The sequence below is a fragment of the Hemitrygon akajei genome, chromosome 15 (genome assembly GCF_048418815.1).
Source record: "Hemitrygon akajei chromosome 15, sHemAka1.3, whole genome shotgun sequence".
NCBI lineage: Eukaryota > Metazoa > Chordata > Chondrichthyes > Myliobatiformes > Dasyatidae > Hemitrygon > Hemitrygon akajei.
In genome coordinates, this window is record NC_133138.1 from 80,316,519 (window position 1) to 80,334,771 (window position 18,253).

Sequence of the window (18,253 nt, forward strand, 5' to 3'; positions counted from 1 at the left end):
CTTCCCTGCTTTCACGCCATACGCTTTGATGCCCTGGATAATCAAGAACCTATCTATCTCTGCCTTAAATACACCCAATGACTTGGCCTCCACAGCCGCTCGTAGCAACAAATTCCACAGATTTACCACCCTCTGACTGAAGTAATTTCTCTGCAACTCTGTTCTAAATGGGTGTCCTTTAATCCTGCAGTCGTGCCCTCCTGTCCTAGAGTCCCCTACCACGGGAAATAACTTTGCCATATCTAATCTGTTCAAGCCTAAAATCTTCTAGATACTGCGGCAGGCTTTCTGGATTGCCTCGATGGAGTATGAGAAAGCAATGCAGAATTCACTTTGCATGGCTTCTGCAAGGGAAAGTGACTATCAGATGATTTGGTCTAAAAGCGAATTATCCTACTTTACATTTTTTCCAAGCCTGATGCACAGTTGCATATACTCTATGACATTGTAACCTGGCTTTTATACATTCCTACCATCGCATTGCATAAGTATTGCTATCAGCAGAATCCCCAACGTCAGAACTGGTGCATGACATTACCTTCTGGAAGCTGGTGCTTGGACCAGTCTCCCCTGCCCATAGATCACTTCCGTCTGGCTGTTTAACTCCCATGCTAATCTCTGCAACACTGGCAATCTGATCAAGTGGCATTGCTACCTTCATCGTCACTCTCATGCTACTGAGTTGCTACCGAGCTATGCTGGAATTTTTAACCATCTGAGACGGAGAAAGGCATGGGGTTGGGATGATGGAGTGGGAGGGCAGCAGCAGAGGTTGAAAGGCACAACGTATCAGCTATTCATAAACCGGAAGAGAGTGGGTGATGAGTGAGAAAGGTACATGGGGAGAAATGTACATTCGCAGCTGACGGTCTCTCCCCTCCCTCTCGGATTCGGGATAAGGTGCTTTATCCGGCTTCTCTCCCTGCTGCTTCTTCATAGAGATGTCACTCATGCTGGGGAAGAAGTTCCTGTGGGAGGGTGGGACTGTGTCTGAGCTAGGAGATGTGGATATGAGGTCTGAGTTGAACTATTGGACAGCAGCATGTCTTTTGTACACAGGATTAAACAGATGGAGATCAATCATGCATTAGGACCCCAACTCCTTATTTGCCTGGGCACCAGTACTGGCGATGCAATGGTTAAATAGCCACCAGATTGAGACCAGTTGCACATCTGTATTCAACAGTGACTGAGGAAACAGAACACAGACTGAGCAGAAAAGCGATGAAGTCAGTTCCAACAAAAAGCAGACAAGCATCTCCATTAAAACCGCAGTTAAACAGAGGACAGTTTGCAAGAAGAAGAATTCACTTGAAAAATACAAACTAAGTGTGATCTTTGTCACTACACAAGAATTGAATAGAGTGTTTAAATCTGGATATTGCAACAATAAAACTGAAGAAAACAAACAGGAAACATTTACTGTTGGACTTCCACCGGTAAAGTCTATTCCTGTTTTGTGTTTTGCACATGTCAATGAAACAGTCTGGACAGTTTTGTTCCTTTCCCCTTGGCAACTATTCCTAATCACTGTTCCTTTCTTCCTTTATCGTCCTGCTGGAATACAGTTCTATCAATATTCTCCATCTATTACTTCAATTGGAAATTAATTCGGACAAGCTATTCAATCATAAGGTATTTATTGCAAGTCTGTTTCCCATGACCCTTAATGTTTTGAGTCAAGTTATTTTACATCAGGATACTCATTGTTTGGGGATTATATGGTGCAATGCGGTGCATACCACATGTCACAAAGTAGATTTGTAAGGGACAGAAAATGTTGGAGATACTCAACAGGACAAGTATCTGGGGATTAAGAAACCGAGTCAACACTTATCAATGGGCCTCTGACCTGAAATATTAAATGTGCCCCTCATTTCACAGATGTCACCTGACCTGATGCATTTTGCCAACTTTTCCGGCAGCTGCAATTTTTTTACAATTTCACTGTAAGGCACAGACTGGGCTAAAGTACTTTTTAAAAAAAATACTTGTTTACCCTCCCATATCCCCAGCTCCCATAAAATTCCAACTACAGGATAGCACAGTAGCATGGTTTCCAATGACACAGTTCTAGTTCGGCAGTGTGAAGTTTGCATGCTTTTCTTGTGATTGCATGGGTTAGCTCCAGGTGCTCTGGTTTCCTCCTGCATCTCAAAGTATTGTTGGTAAATAGGTTAATAGGATACTGTAAATTGCACCTAGTGTGCAGAATCTGGGGTAGGGATGTGGAACAGATGGAAATGCCAATACCTTTGAACGTAAAGTCCTACGAAAGGTAGTGAATTTGGCCCAGTACATCATGAGTAAAGCAGTACCCATTCTCAAAGATCCCCACCACACAGGCCATAATCTCTCTCATTGCTCCCATCATTTAGTTTCAACTTGATCATGGATAAAGATAGTTCTGGTTCCCGGGTTGAGGTTCTAAACTGGAAAAAGGCCAAATTTGAAGAAATGAGACAGGATCTAAAAAGTGTGGATTGGGACAGGTTGTTCTCTGGCAAGGATGTGATTGGTAAGTGGGAGGCCTGCAAAGAAGAAATTTTGAGAGTGCAGAGTTTGTATGTTCCTGTCAGGATTAAAGGCAAAGTGAATAAGGATAAGGAACCTTTGTTCTCTAGGGATATTGGAAATCTGATAAAGAAGAAGAGAGAGATGTATGACACGTATAGGAAACAGGGAGCAAATAAGGTACTTGAGGAGTATAAAAAGTGCAAAAAATACTTAAAGAAATCAGGAGGGCTAAAAGAAGACATGAGATAGGTTTGGCAGTCAAGGTGAAGAGCATCTACAAAGAGCTTCTACAGGTATATTAATAGCAAAAGGATAGTAAGGGATAAAATTGGTCCTCTTGAAAATCAGAGTGCCTGGCTATGCATGGAACCAAAAGAAATGGGGGAGATCTTAAATGGGTTTTTTGCCTCTGTATTCACTAAGGAAACTGACATGGAGTCAATAGAAATAAGGCAAACAAGTAATGAGGTCATTGAACCTATACAGATTGAAGAGGAGGACATGCTTGCTATCTTGAGGAAAATCAGAATAGGTAAATCCCCAGGACCTGACAAGGTATTCCCTCGGACCTTGAAGGAGACTAGTTTTGAAATTGCAGGGGCCCTGGCAGATATATTTAAAATGTTGGTATCTACGGGTGAGGTGCCAGAGGATTGGAGGATAGCTCATGTTGTTCCGTTGTTTAAAAAAAGCTCTAAAAGTAATCTGGGAAATTATAGGCCGGTAAGTTTGACATTGGTAGCAGGTAAATTATTGGAAGGAGTACTAAGAGATAGGATCTACAAGTATTTAGAGAGACAGGGACTTATGAGGGAGCATTGTGCGTGGTAGGTCATGTTGAACAAATCTATTAGAGTTTTTTGAGGAGGTTACAAGGAAAGTGGATGAAGGAAAGGCAGTGGATGTTGTCTATATGGACTTCAGTAAGGCCTTTGACAAGGTCCCGCATGGGAGGTTAGTTAGGAAGATCCAGTCGCTAGGTATACATGGTGAGGTAGGTAAATTGGATTAGACATTGGCTCAATGGGAGAAGTCAGAGAGTGGTAGTGGAGGATTGCCTATCTGAATGGAGGCCTGTGACTAGTGGTGTGCTACAGGGATCAGTGCTGGGTCCATTGTTGTTTGTCATCTATATCAATGATCTGGATGATAATGTTGTAAATTGGATCAGCAAATTTGCTGATGATACAAAGATTGGAGGTGTAGTGGACACTAAGGAAGGTTTTCAAAGCTTGCAGAGGGATCTGGACCAGCTGGAAAAATGGGCTGAAAAATGGCAGATGGAGTTTAATACAGACAAGTGTGAGGTATTGCACTTTGGAAGGAAAAATCAATGTAGAACATACAAGGTAAATGGTAGGGCACAGAGGAGTGTGGTAGAAGAGAGGGATCTAGGAATACAGATACAAAATTCCCTAAAAGTGGTGTCACAGGTAGATAGGGTAGTAAAGAGAGCTTTTGGTACATTGGCCTTTATAAATCAAAGTATTGAGTATAAGAGTTGGAATGTTATGGTGAGGTTATATAAGACATTGGTGAGGCCAAATTTGGAGTATTGTGTGCAGTTTTGGTCACCGAATTACAGGAAGGATATTAATAAGTTTGAAAGAGTGCAGAGAAGGTTTACAAGGATGTTGCTGGGACTTGAGAAACTGGGTTACTGAGAAAGTTTGAATAGGTTAGGACTTTATTCCCTGGAGTGTCGAAGAATGAGGGGAGACATGATAGAGGTATATAAAATTATGATGGGTATAGATAGAGTGAATGCAAGCAGGCTCTTTCCACTGAGGCTAGGGGAGAAAAAAACCAGAGGACATGGGTTAAGGGTGAAGGTGAAAAGTTTAAAGGGAACATTAGGGGGGGCTTCTTCACACAGAGAGTGGTGGGAGTGTGGAATGAGCTTCCAGATGAAGTGGTAAATGTGGGCTCACTTTTAACATTTAAGAATAAATTTGACAGATACATGGATGAGAGGTGTATAGAGGGATATGGGCCAGGTGCAAGTCAGTGGGACTAGGCAGAAAAATGGTTCAGCACAGCCAAAAAAGGCCAAAAGGACAGTTTCTGTGCTGTAATGTTCTATGGTTCTAAGATGCAAGAGCCTCGGAACTTACATCACCAGGTTCAAGAACAGCGACGACCCCTCACCCAAAGGAGAAAACTGTACTGACTTGTCCCACCATTGAAATGTTCCTACAAACTCGGTTTAAGCACTCTTTATCTCATTATAGAAACATAGAAAACCTACAGCACAATACAGGCCCTTTGGCCCACATGCCGAACATGTCCCTACCCTAGAAATTACTAGGCTTACCCATAGCCCTCTATTTTTCTAACCTCCATGTACCTATTGAAAAGTCTCTTAAAAGACTCTATCGTATCCGCCTCCACCAACGTTGTCGGCAGCCCATTCCACGCACTCACCACTCTGAGTAAAAAAAACTTACCCCTGACATCTCCTCTGTACCTACTCCCCAGCACCTTAAACCTGTGTCCTCTTGTGGCAACCATTTCAGCCCTGGGAAAAAGCCTCTGACTATCCACATGATCAATGCCTCTCAACATCTTATACACCTGTATTAGGTCACCTCACATCCTCCGTTGCTCCAAGGAGAGAAGGCCGAGTTCACTCAACCTATTCTCATAAGACATGCTCCCCAATCCAGGCAACATCTTTGTAAATCTCCTCTGCACCCTTTCTATAGCTTCCACATCCTCCCTGTAGTGAGGTGACCAGAACTGAGCACAGTACTCCAAGTGGGGTCTGACCAGGGTCCTATATAGCTGCAACATTACCTTTTGGCTCCTAAATTCAATTCCACGATTGATGAAGGCCAATACACCATACGCCTCCTTAACCACTGAGTCAACCTGCACAGCTGTTTTGAGAGTCCCATGGACTCGGACTCCAAAATCCCTCTGATCCTCCACACTGCCAAGAGTCTTACCATTAATACTATATTCTGCCATCATATTTGACCTGCCAAAATGAACCACCTCACACTTATCTGGGTTGATCTCCATCTGCAATTCCTCAGCCCAGTTTTGCATCCTATCAATGTTCCGCTGTAACCTCTGACAGCCCTCCATGCTATCCACAACACCACCAACGTTGGTGTCATCAGCAAACTTACTAACCCATCCCTCCACTTCCTCATCCAGGTCATTTATAAAAATCACAAAGAGTAAGGGTCCCAGAACAGATCACTAAGGTAACTGACCTCCATGCAGATTATGACCCATCTACAACCACTTTTTGCCTTCTGTGGGCATGCCAGTTCTCGATCCACAAAGCAATGTTTGCTTTGATCCCATGCCTCCTTACGTTTTCAATGAGCCTTGCATGGGGTACCTTATCAAATGCCTTGCTAAAATCCATATACACTACATCTATTGCTCTTCCTTCATCAATGTGTTTAGTCACATCCTCAAAAAATTCAACCTGGCTCGTAAGGCACGACCTGCCCTTGACAAAGCTGTGCTGACTATTCCTAATCATATTATACTTCTCCAATTGTTCATAAATCCTGCCTCTCAGGATCTTCTCCGTCAACTTACCAACCACTGAGGAAAGACTCACTGGTCTATAATTTTCTGGTCTATCTCTACTCCCTTTCTTGAATAAAGGAACAACATTCTCAACTCTCCAATCCTTTGGAACCTCTCCCGTCCCCATTGATAATGCAAAGATCATCACTGGAGGCTCAGTAATCTCCTTCCTCGCCTCCCACAGTAGCCTAGGGTACATCTCATCCAGGCCCGGCAACTTATCCAACTTGATGCTTTCCAAAAGCTCCAGTGCATCCTCTTTCTTAATATTTACATGCTCAAGCTTTTCAATCTGCTGCAAGTCATCACTACAATCACCAAGAGCCTTTTCCACAGTGAATACTGAAGTAAAGTATTCATTAAGTACCTCTGTTATTTCCTCCGGTTCCATACACACTTTCCCACTGTCACATTTGATAGGTCCTATTCTTTCATATCTTATCCTCCTGCTCTTCACGTACTTGTAGAATGCCTTGGGATTTTCCTTAATCCTGCCCACCAAGGCCTTCTCATGGCCCATTCTGGCTCTCCTAATTTCCTTCTTAAGCTCCTTCCTTTTAGCCTTATAATTTTCTAGATCTCTAACATTGCCTAGCTCTCTGAACCTTTTGTAAGCTATTCTTTTCTTCTTGACTAGTTTATTACAGCCTTTGTACACCACGGTTCCCGCACCCTGCCATAACCTCCCAGTCTCATTGGAACTAACCTATGCAGAACTTCACCCAAATATTCCCTAAACGTTTGCCACATTTCCTCCGTAGTTTTCCTTGAGAACATCTGTTTCCAATTTAAGCTTCCAATTTCCTGCCTGATAGCCTCATAATTCCCCTTACTCCAATTAAATGCTTTTCTAACTTGTCTGTTCCCACCTCTCTCCAATGCTATGGTAAAGGAGATAGAATTATGATCACTATCTCCAAAATGCACTCCCACTGAGAGATCTGACACCTGACCAGGTTCATTTCCCAATACCAGATCAAGTACAGCCTCTCCTCTTGTTGGGTTATCTACATATTGTGTCAAAAAACCTTCCTGAACACACCTAACGAACTCCACCCCATCTAAACCCCTTGCTCTAGGGAGATGCCAATCGATATTTGGGAAATTAAAATCTCCCATCACGACAACTCTGTTATTATTACATCTTTCCAGGATCTGTTTCCCTATCTGCTCCTTGATATCCCTGTTGCTATTGGGTGGCCTATAAAAAACAACCAGCAAAGTAATTGACCCCATCCTGTTCCTAATCTCCACCCACAGAGACTCCGTAGACAATCCCTCCATGGTGTCCACCTTTCCTGCATTGGTGACACTAACTCTGATCAACAGTGCTACGCCCCCACCTCTTTTGCATCCCTCTCTGTCCTTTCTGAAATGCCTAAAACCCGGCCCTTGAAGTAACCATTCCTGTCCCTGAGCCATCCAAGTCTCTGTAATGGCCACCACATCATATCTCCAAGTACCGATCCACGCTCTAAGCTCATCGGCTTTGTTCACAACACTCATTGTGTTAAAATAGATACATCTCAAACCTTAGCTCTGAGTGCATCCCTTCTCTATCAGCTGCCTATCCTCCCTCACAGGCTCTATCCTATCTTCCTCTATTTGACAGCCAGGCGCCTCTTCCCCAGTCTCTTCAGTTTGGCACCTGAGAACATTTCTATCACATCCAAACCTTTGATTTCTGTCCTCACAAATAGTCCTTGCATGACCTTTATCCTTCTCCGCCTCACCATCTGCTCTAACACTTTGGTTCCCCTTCCCCTGCAAATTTATAGTTTAAACACCCCAGAGCAGCACTAGCAAATCTACCCACAAGGATGTTAGTCCCCCTCCAGTTCACGTGCAAACCGTCCTGTTGGAACAGTTCCCACCTTCCCTGGAACAAAGCCCAATTGTCCACAAACATGAAGCCCTCCCTCCTGCACCATCTCCTTAGCCACATATTTAGTTGCATTATCTTCCTATTTCTAGCCTCACTAGGACGTGGCACAGGCAGCAATCCTGAGATTGCAACCCTGGAGGTCCTGTCCTTCAACTTTGCACCTAATTCCCTAAACTCTCTTTGTAGGACCTCCTCCTTCTTCCTATCCACATCATTGGTCCCTACATGGACCACGACATCCGGCTGCTCATCATCCCTCTTGAGAATACCGAGAACTCGATCCGAGATATCGCGGACCCTGGCACCAGGAAGGCAACAGACCATCCAAGATTTTCTATCTCTCCCACAGAACCTCTTATCTGTCCCCCTAACTATCAAATCCCCTATCACTACTGCTCTCCTCTTTTCCCTTCTTCCCTTCTGAGCTGAGGGTCCAGTCTCGGTGCCAGAGACGCAACCACTACAACTTGTCCCTGGTTGGTCGTCCCCACCAACAGTAACCAAAACGGTATACTTATTGTTGATGGGAACGGCCACAGGGATGCTCTGCTCTTCCTGTCTATTCCCCTTCCCTCTCCTGACAGTCACCCAGCTACCTGCCTCCTGACTTTTAGGGGTGACTATCTCCTTGAATCTCCTGTCTATTTCTGCCTCTGCCTCCCGAATGATCCGAAGTTCATCCATGTCTCGTTCTCATTGCTATTTATTTTTATTTGCATTATTTTCAGAATCAGAATCATATTTATTATCACTGGTATATGCATGAAATTTGTTAACCTAGCAGCAGCAGTTCAACGCAACAGATGATAATATTGGAAAAATAAGTAAATCAATTACACTAAGTATATATTAAATAGTTAGATTAAAATAGTACAAAACGGAATAACACATAAAAAAGTGAGCAAATGTTCATGGTTTCAATATCCATTTAGAAATCATATGGCAGAGGGGAAGAAGTTGTTCCTGAAACACTGAGTGTGTGCCTTTAGGCTTCCTGATGATAACAATGAGAAGAGGGCATTTGCACAGTTTGTTGTTTTCTGCACTCTGGTTGATCTTTCATTGATCCTGTTATAATTACTCTTTTGTTGATTTGCTGAGAATGCCAATAAAAAAATCATTCTCAGGGTTGTTAATGGTGACATAAATGTATTTCAATATTAAAATTTACTTTGAATTTTTGAACTTTGAAGAACATTATTATCTTAATGGATGGACGGTTAGACCAGGTACACTGAAAGGCCTATTTCCATGTTATATGTCTCGTTGCTTCTTGTTAGCAATCAAAATGGGTTCCTCATGCTGTTCTTGTCTTAACAGAGGGACAATGGGACTCCTACGATTACTTTAGCTTATAATGGCTGAACATACAGGCTGCGAGTTGTGGTTATATTCATGTGGTGAACTACATATACCTGTCTGGACACGCCCCCCCCCCCCCCCCTTGCTGACTGCTCCTGTGGCTCCTCCCACGGACCCCGGTATAAAGGCGATTGGAGACATCGCCCCGGCCTCAGTCTCCAGGATATAGTGTGGTGGTCAATTGCTGCTTGTTCTTTCTTCCAGCCAATAAAAGCCTATATCTCACCTCTCGTCTCCGAGAGTTATTGATGGTGCATCAATTCATCTGAGTTATTCTTCATCCAGGCCAGGAACACAGGGCATTAAATTGCAGAATGCATGTATGATAACCCTCCTGGACAACAAACATTTTGAATGTGATGATACAATGGAGTCTTCAGGTTTAGGCAGAACCCCAGGCTCAAGGATAAGTGGAATAATGATTTCAACCTGAAATATGCAGACTGCCATACCGTAGTTATATAACAGAGAAATGGGTCAATAGTTTGGGAAGCAGAGTGCTTCATCTACAATTGTACAGGGAATTGGTGAAGGAAAGCCTGGAGCCCGAGTACAGTATTTAATCCCTTAGCTAAAAAAGAAGGTCAATAGAATTGGAAACAGTCCAAAGGATGTTTATTAGACTAATTACTTGGATGAGAAGGCTGTTCTTATCACAAATGAGTAATGAAATTTGTTATAAGCTCGGTTTAGAAGAATGGGATGTGATCTTATTGAAATCTGCAGTGTACCATGGGAGCAAAATAGGATATATGATGAGATGTCTTAATTATTGGGAGAATCATCAACAAGGCAACATAGTGACAGGATAAGATGTCAATCTCTTAATACTATGGTGTGTAGAAATTTCCTTTTGCAAACGGTGGTGAAAGTCTTGATACCTCCACTATAGAAGATTCTGGATGCTAGTTCATTAGAAGCATTTAACGTGGAGGTAGATAGCTTTTTGAAAGATTGAGGGCCATAGGGAACTAATGCAGAGAAGCTGAGCCCAGCATCGGTAAGTCATGATTCTCATGAATGGTGAGACAGGCTTGTAGGGCCGGGTGGCTACTCCTGGTCTTATTTTCTTTTGCTCTGGTGTTTCTCCATTTAACACTGTGCATCCAGTGCCTGCCATAAGTGGTCACAGATTAGAAATTACCTGGTATCAGTGGGGATGTTACACTTTATCGAAGGAGGCTTTGAGAATTTCCTGGAATATTTTCCTCCATCTAATCATCTCTTGCCATGATGGAGTTTGGAATAAACTACCTGTTTCAAGATTCTGGTTTTGGGCACATAAACATTATGGTGGGATGTGGTGAAACTCTTCCAAGTCTCAGAAGCATGCAGAGGACAGGGGTTATTGCTGTTTCAATCTCCATTGATCCAGAAAAAGATGGTACCAATGGACAACACAGCCAAGAGCAACATCCTCCAGACAGTTGACAAAACTATTTCTTTCTCTTTTATGCCTTCTTCTTTTTTCCAAATGGGGTTCTGCTATTGTTGAGGCTGGTGATCTACATTTTGGTGGTGTGTTTTCAGGCTAATCGAGTGATCTGGCGCTTTGCTGTCTCTGAGTGGGTTCCACGAGGCTTCGAGAGAAGTGTGCAGCCTTGAGGCCAAGAAGCCTGGAGTTGGGGCACAAACCCTTGATCAACTCCATTTCTCACTGATTAAAGCACCAAAGAAGATTAAAATCAGGTGGAAGGTGAGCGGGTGTTCGCCTCTCACTCGCTGCTACTGGGGGAAGGTGTCTGACAATAGACAACAGACAATAGATGCAGGAGTAGGCCATTCGGCCCTTCAAGCCAGCACCGCCATTCAATGTGATCATGGCTGATCATCCACAATCAGTACCCTGTTCCTGCCTTCTCCCCATATCCCTTGACTCCGCTATCTTTAAGAGCTCTATCTAACTCGTTCTTAAAAGCATCCAAAGAATTGGCCTCCACTGCCTTCTGAGGCAGAGCATTCCATAGATCCACAACTCTCTGGGTGAAAAAGTTTTTCCTCAACTCTGTTCTAAATGGCCTACCCCTTATTCTTAAACTGTGGCCTCTGGTTCTGGACTCCCCCAACATCAGGAACATGTTTCCTGTCTCTAGCATGTCCAATCCCTTAATAATCTTACATGTTTCAATCAGATCCCCTCTCATCCTTCTAATGTGATGGCCTTGCTCTCTCTCTCTCTCCCTTGCTCACTGCTCCTAAAGGAAGGTTCTTGCGTTGGAATGGTCTCTCACCCCTTCGATGCTGTAGGAGGATGATGCCAGACTTCTGGGTCTTGGGCGAGGTTTAACCAATGTGGTTTTTGGATTTGACTCTGTAGTGCATGCTGTGATGTGTTTTGGGTTTCTGCTTCCTCCTTTTTTAGTTGCTGTTTTGGTCAATCTTGATTAGGGCAGCCTAAAGATAATGAACTGAGCTAAACTGAATATGCCTGGACTCTTTTAATTTTGTATATTATATTCTGTGATTTTCACTCATTTTTTTGTTGCCGTTTGTGTAATTCATTTTTTTTGTGCATGGAGAGAGGTTTGATGTTTTTCTTTGAATAGATTCCATAATTTTTCTTTGTTTTGTGGCTGTCTGTAGGGAAAACAAAACTCTAGATTGTATACTGTACTGCATATATAATAAATGTACTTTAAATCTTTGAATCCATTGAGTTGCTAGTCTACTGACTCCCAGTTTCTATTAGATTGGATGATTGACTTAGAGAAATAAAATTCATTTTATTGTGATTTTAAATTAAAATTATTAAATAAATCAGGAATTGAAAAATAAGCTAGGCAGTGACCTGGTTGTAGCTTTAGTAAATGAAATTATTTGATTCACAAATGTGTTTCAGAGAAGGAAATCTGCCATCTTTCCTCAGTGTAATTGCAACTTCCGAACTACCAATAAGGCTGATGCTTAATCATCCTTTGAAGTGGTGACTAAAACCAGGGGAAAACCAGGTGTCTCTCTGGCTATTAACTTCCATCGACAAATAAATGTCGTTTGCCTAGAAGTAACACAACAAGGAGGATAGTGTGATTATGACAGGATCTGCATACCACATGTTAAAATCTCCTCTCATGACAAAGCTCAGAATAGCGTTTTAACTGAAAGGAATTATTCAAAAATATAACTGCAACACTTTCAGGAGAATTGAAGAAAAAATTTTAAAAGAATTTAGACATCAAATATCACCCTGTACTATAACACAAATACAAGATCCCAATGGTACCACATTGTACTAAATTCCTCTTCAATGGAGTTTGATTGCAAGTTAAAACAAATGTGATTACATAGTAACACCAAACTCCTGAAAAAGACATTCTTTTTGAAGCTTTGTATCGGGAGGAGGATAGTAGGTAGAATGGTAAAAGATTCTAGGATGTCCTCAAAGTTTCCTTGAAAAACTGGATCATTCTCAGAGTCTTGGAAATCCTGCCTTGAAATATCAGAGAATTTACGTTTGGAATGGCACTGTAAGGAGTGCCCACTGTAAGGAACTGAGTGTCAAATCACATACAACTGGAATAAGTGCAGTTTCCTAAATTATCTACGCACACATTCTGTTATGTAGCTCCTGCCTTGTCTATGATCGAGGCAAGTTCCCATATTTGACTGATCAGCCACTTCAGATCCCATAGAATTAGTGTGGAAGAAAGTTCTCCTCAATACAAATGGACTGACTAGGAAGAATAAAAATTACACAGCAAAACAGCTTGAATTCAAATGAATTCAACCACATTTCCAACATTTAAGGGCAAGGTGGCACTACCAAATGTGTCCGATAGCTCTCTGGTAGTTAAAAAGTTAAGAAATCCAACTAGAATATCACTAAAAATGTTTCTGAGGTAATCTGTGTTAAAGTATTACCGCATGAGCCGAGATGATGTGTTGCAGAATCATTGCAAGTGAAGTTCAATGGCCACGTGACTGGCCCGGGTGCGAGGTTAGATCGCTCCGGGTGCTGAGAGGAGGAGTCTGGGCCTGGGCAGAGGAGATGTGATGGCCGTACAACTAGCCTGCGTACAAGGTTTGGTCGCTCTGGGCACCGAGCTGATTTGAAGAGCTTGAGAGCGGCTTTGGGCAGGGCAGCAAGTCTGGGCCCAGAGTGAATTACTGGGCAGTGTGGTCTAGGCCTGAAATCTTTCAGTGCGGCTGGGTCCTAGTGAGAGGTACGAATCGCTGTTTAGACAATTTAAACGGCTCCCAGATCAGAGATGAGAGCTGATTTTGCTCACTCTCCATGGTGTTCACTCCTCTTCTCAAGGCGCCAGAGCCTTTCGCTGTCTGTTTGGCCAATTTAAAACCCTGCTCAGATAGAATGAAAAGACAGGGTGTGGGAATCAGGGATGACAGCTGATTTTTCTCATTCTCCGCGATAATCACTCCTCTCTCCGTGGTGCTGAGGCTATGAAGACTGTCCCTGCTGCTGTGCTCTATCCCTGCTAATATGGTGTACTTTGGGTTGGGATCTGACGACTCAGTTTTGGTTCGGGATATTGTTGTTCGCTTCAATTGTTTGCATGATTTGAGTTTTCTTTCCTCCTGCTGTGCATCTGGTGTTGGTCTTTTATTTTTCTTCTTTTTTTTCCTTAATTGGATTTCTTGCTTTGTCGCTACCTCGAACAAGCGAACCTCAAGGTTTTATAATTTATACTTTCTCTGATAATAAATGTACATGAATCTTGAATCATATCCTGAGGCTAATATTGCCAAATAGGTTTTTGTCTGCCATCGTTTTGATTTGTGGACCCATTTACACTTTGCTGCTATAATGTGAAAACTAGATTTAATAATAGCAGCATTAAGAGTAATTCACCTACATTGGACTGCTGAATTGGACTTTATACCAGTAATTCAGTATCAGGAATAACATTATAAAACTGTTATAAAACTCCATTTATTTCAATGTAAACCAACAGATATCTGTATGGAGAGAAAAAGCAAATATCTGAAGTGCAAAGGGACTTGGGAGTCCTCGTGCAGGATTCTCCAAAGGTTAATTTGCAGGTTGAGTTGGTGGTGAGGAAGACAAATGTGATATTAGCATTCCTTTCAAGAGGACTGGAATATAAAAGTAAGAATGTAATGTTTTGACCTTTTAAAGCACTGGTGAGGCCTCATTTGGAGCATTGTGAGAAGTTTTGAGCCGTTTATCTAAGAAACAATGTGCTGACCTTGGGAACGGTTCAAAGGAGGGTAACAAAAATTATTCCAGGATTGAAAGGCTTGTCATATAAGGAACGTTTGATGGCTCTGGGCCTGTACTCATTGGAATTCAGAAGAACAAGGAGGAGAACTCTTTGAAATCTATCAAATGTTAAAAGGCCTCGATAGAGTGGATGTGGAAAGGATGTTTTCTATGGTGGGGGGGGGGGGGGGGAGTCCAAGACCAGAGGACACAGCCTCAGAATAGAGGCTGTCCTTTTAGAACAAAGGTGAGGAGAAATATCCTTAGCCAGAGGATGGTGAGTCGGTGGAATGGTTGCTGTGGAGGGCAAGTCATTGCGTACTTTTAAGGTAGAGGTTGATAGATTCTTGAATACTCAGGGAATGTGGAGAAGGCAGGAGACTGGAACTGAGAGGGAAAATGGATCTGCCATGATGAAACAGTGGAGCTGACTTGGTAAGCCGAAAGTGTTAATATGGTTTTTACAGTCTTATGGTCTTATGATTTAAAATGATGCTTTTATTTGTTAACAAAGTCCTGGTTTAACTCCAAAGTTTAATGTAAGACACATTGCAGGCATTTCAATGTTTTAAGTGCATTAAAATGTTGAACTTGTTGTAAATGCTGCACATCTATATTAAAAACATTAGATAGATTCTCTGTCCTCATTCTGTTATGACCATGCATTGTATTTCTTAAACATACAGACCAAGTTTTTCCACTTAAATTTTTTAACTATAAGAATCGAAAAAGATGGAAATATTCAGTAGGTCAGATTTACTGATGAAAGTGATCAACATGAAAAATTAACTCTATGTTTCAATCCCACACAGATGTTGCTTAACCCACTAGGGACAGGAGGTACCTAATAAAGTGACCACTGAGTATATAAGTACAGAGTTAGAACATTCTGCTAACAGATCTAAGACAATAGTCATGCATGACTTAAGTCTCTTCTTTAGCCCTTTATATTATCGATCCATCAATTCCCCTTTTTCTGTTCCATATGCATTCGAACTCCCTTCTCTAACACTTTCCTCTTTCTCCGCAATGTAAAACTTCCTTACATCTCACTTTTCTCAATTCAGATGAAAGGTCATCAACCTGACACATTAACTCTTTCTTTCTCACAGATTCTCCCTCACCTTCTATATACTTCCAGCATTTACTATTTATTTTATACTTCTATCATCTGCAGCATTTTGCTTCTTGGAGAATATTGCTGTTGCACTGTGTCATTTTATAAAAGGAAAATTGAAAACAAGTCACAAACTGTGCCGGCAAATTCTGCAGGAAGCCTTCCAAAAAACATTCCCAGTAAATATTTCATATACCTTAAATGTTTAATACTAATTATCACCATAGTTACTTTAAAATACACAATTTTTATCTTTTAATAAAATCAAGTGACAATATTACGTCAAAATTAATCCACAAAATTCTTCCACTGCGAGAACCCACTGACACTAGAAACAAAAAATAGTGGGGCAGTCCTATGAACGCTACCAAATCTTGGATTATTTCTTTTTTTATAAGCTACAGTACAATTCCAGGATTGTGCGTTATTTCCTTGATTGAAAGGAGGTTGATGAAACTATCCACAAACTTGAATCACTCCATTGCTGGCAGTTACATGTTCTGTTGCCAGCACCAAACCACCAGACTTATTTCCCAAAATATTTCCAATTCCTTCTGCATAATTGTTAATATCTCTGCTTTTGATCATTTCCAGCAATGACAAATGTCAACTTCATATGGTAACTCCTCATGTAAAGAAACATCAAATGTTTTATTAAGACAAAGATGCTACAATATTATGTTATTATTGACACATTTGAATTTGTGCAACCTAATTACAATTACACAAAAGTGTACTCACGCAGTTTTTAATGCTTAGTCTGGATTTTGCACTTTACACAGTCAACTAAAGACAGCCTTAATGTCTCAACACTCCTTTCTCCCAGTCCATTCCTCCATCTGCCCATCAATCTCCTCCCCCTCCCTACATCATCTAGTTCCACTTATCACCTACCTGTCTCTATCTCACCCGGCCCTCTTACTTCTAGATATTTGCTATATTCCCATAATACATGTAGTCCTAATGCCAATTGTCACATAATTTCTTTGCCTCTACAGATGCTGCTTGACCCATTGGGTTCTTCCAGCAGTTTATACTTGTGACAGGTAATCAAATGTTGTAATTGAATCTGCCCTTAGCTCCTAGCCTGGCAGTTTGTTCCACATAAACACCACCATATGTGTGACAAACCTGTTGGTTAGCTTTAATTTAAATTGTTCTGCACTCACCTTCTCCTGTCACCTCCCCTCTCACCTGTATCCTTTAGTTTTAGACTGCCTTATCCTGGAAAAAGTTAGCTACACTATCTATGCCTCCTCATAATTGTACAAACATCTAAAATGGTCACGCCTCAGCCTCCTGTGTTCCAATGAGAAAAATAACTTGGGTTATCCAATCTCTCCTCAAGGGAAAATCTTGTCTGACCAATCCTTTCCAGTTGACTGTCGGTGAGTAGTGGTGTGATGCTGGGGTAACTGTTCCTTTTCACGTTATATGGCAAAGATTTGGATGATGGAATATATGGCTTTGTAGCCAAGTTTGTGGACAATATGAAGATAGATGGTGAGGCAGGTAATGTTAAGGAAGCAAGAAGTCTGCAAGAGGATTGTAAGCAGATTAGGAGAATGAGCAGATGGAATATAGTGTAGGGAAGTGTACGATGATGCATTTTTGTAGATGGGATAAAAGCAGAGACAATTTTCTAAACAGGGAGAAAATTCAGAAGTCAGAGATGCAAGGGGACTTGGGAGTCCTCCCGCAGGATTCCCTAAAGGTTAATTTGCAGGTTGAGTCAGTGGTGAGGAAGGCAAATGCAATGTAAGCATCCATTTTGAGAGGACTAGAATAATAGGATATAATGCTGAGGCTTTACAAGGCATTGGTCAGACTGCACCAAGTATTGTAAGTAAATTTGGGCCCCTTATCTGAGAAAAGATATGCTGGCATTGGTGGGGGGGTTATGTGAATAGTCCCAGGAATAAAGGGGTTAATGTATGAGGAGTGCTTGGCTCTGGGCTTGTATGCACTGGATTTAAAAGAATGCGGGGGATCTCACTGAAACCTATGGAATATTGAAAGCCCTAGATAGAGTAAACCTGGCGAGATTGTTCTCTATAGAGGAGGAGTCTAGGACCAGAGGGTACAGCCTGAGAATAGGACATCCTTCAGAACAGAGATGAGGAGGAACCTCTTTAGCCAGTGGGGGTGAATCTGTGGGATTCATTGCCACAGACAGTTGAGGAGGCCAAGTCATTGGGTAAATTTAAAGAGGAGTTTGATGGGTTCTTGATTAATTAGGGTGGTAAAGGTTACTGGCAGACGGCAGGAGAATAGAGTTTAGAGGGATAATAAATCAGCCATGACTGAACAGTGAAGACCCAATTGGCCAAATGGCCGAAATCCTATGAATAATAAAAGCCCTCCACCGCAGCCAACATCCTGCTGAATCCCTTCAACACTCTTCCTAATGCTGCTACATCCCTTCTGCAGTATGATGACCAGAACTGTACATGATACTCCAAGTGCAGCCCAACCAACATTTTGTATAGCTGCAAAATGATGTCTCTACTCTTACACTCAGTGCACCAACCTATGAAGCAAGCATGGCAAATCTTTTCTTTACTATCTGAACCACCAGTGTCACCAGTTTCATTAAACCATTAACCTGCCCTTCAAGGTCTGTCTGTATACCAACAATCCTAAA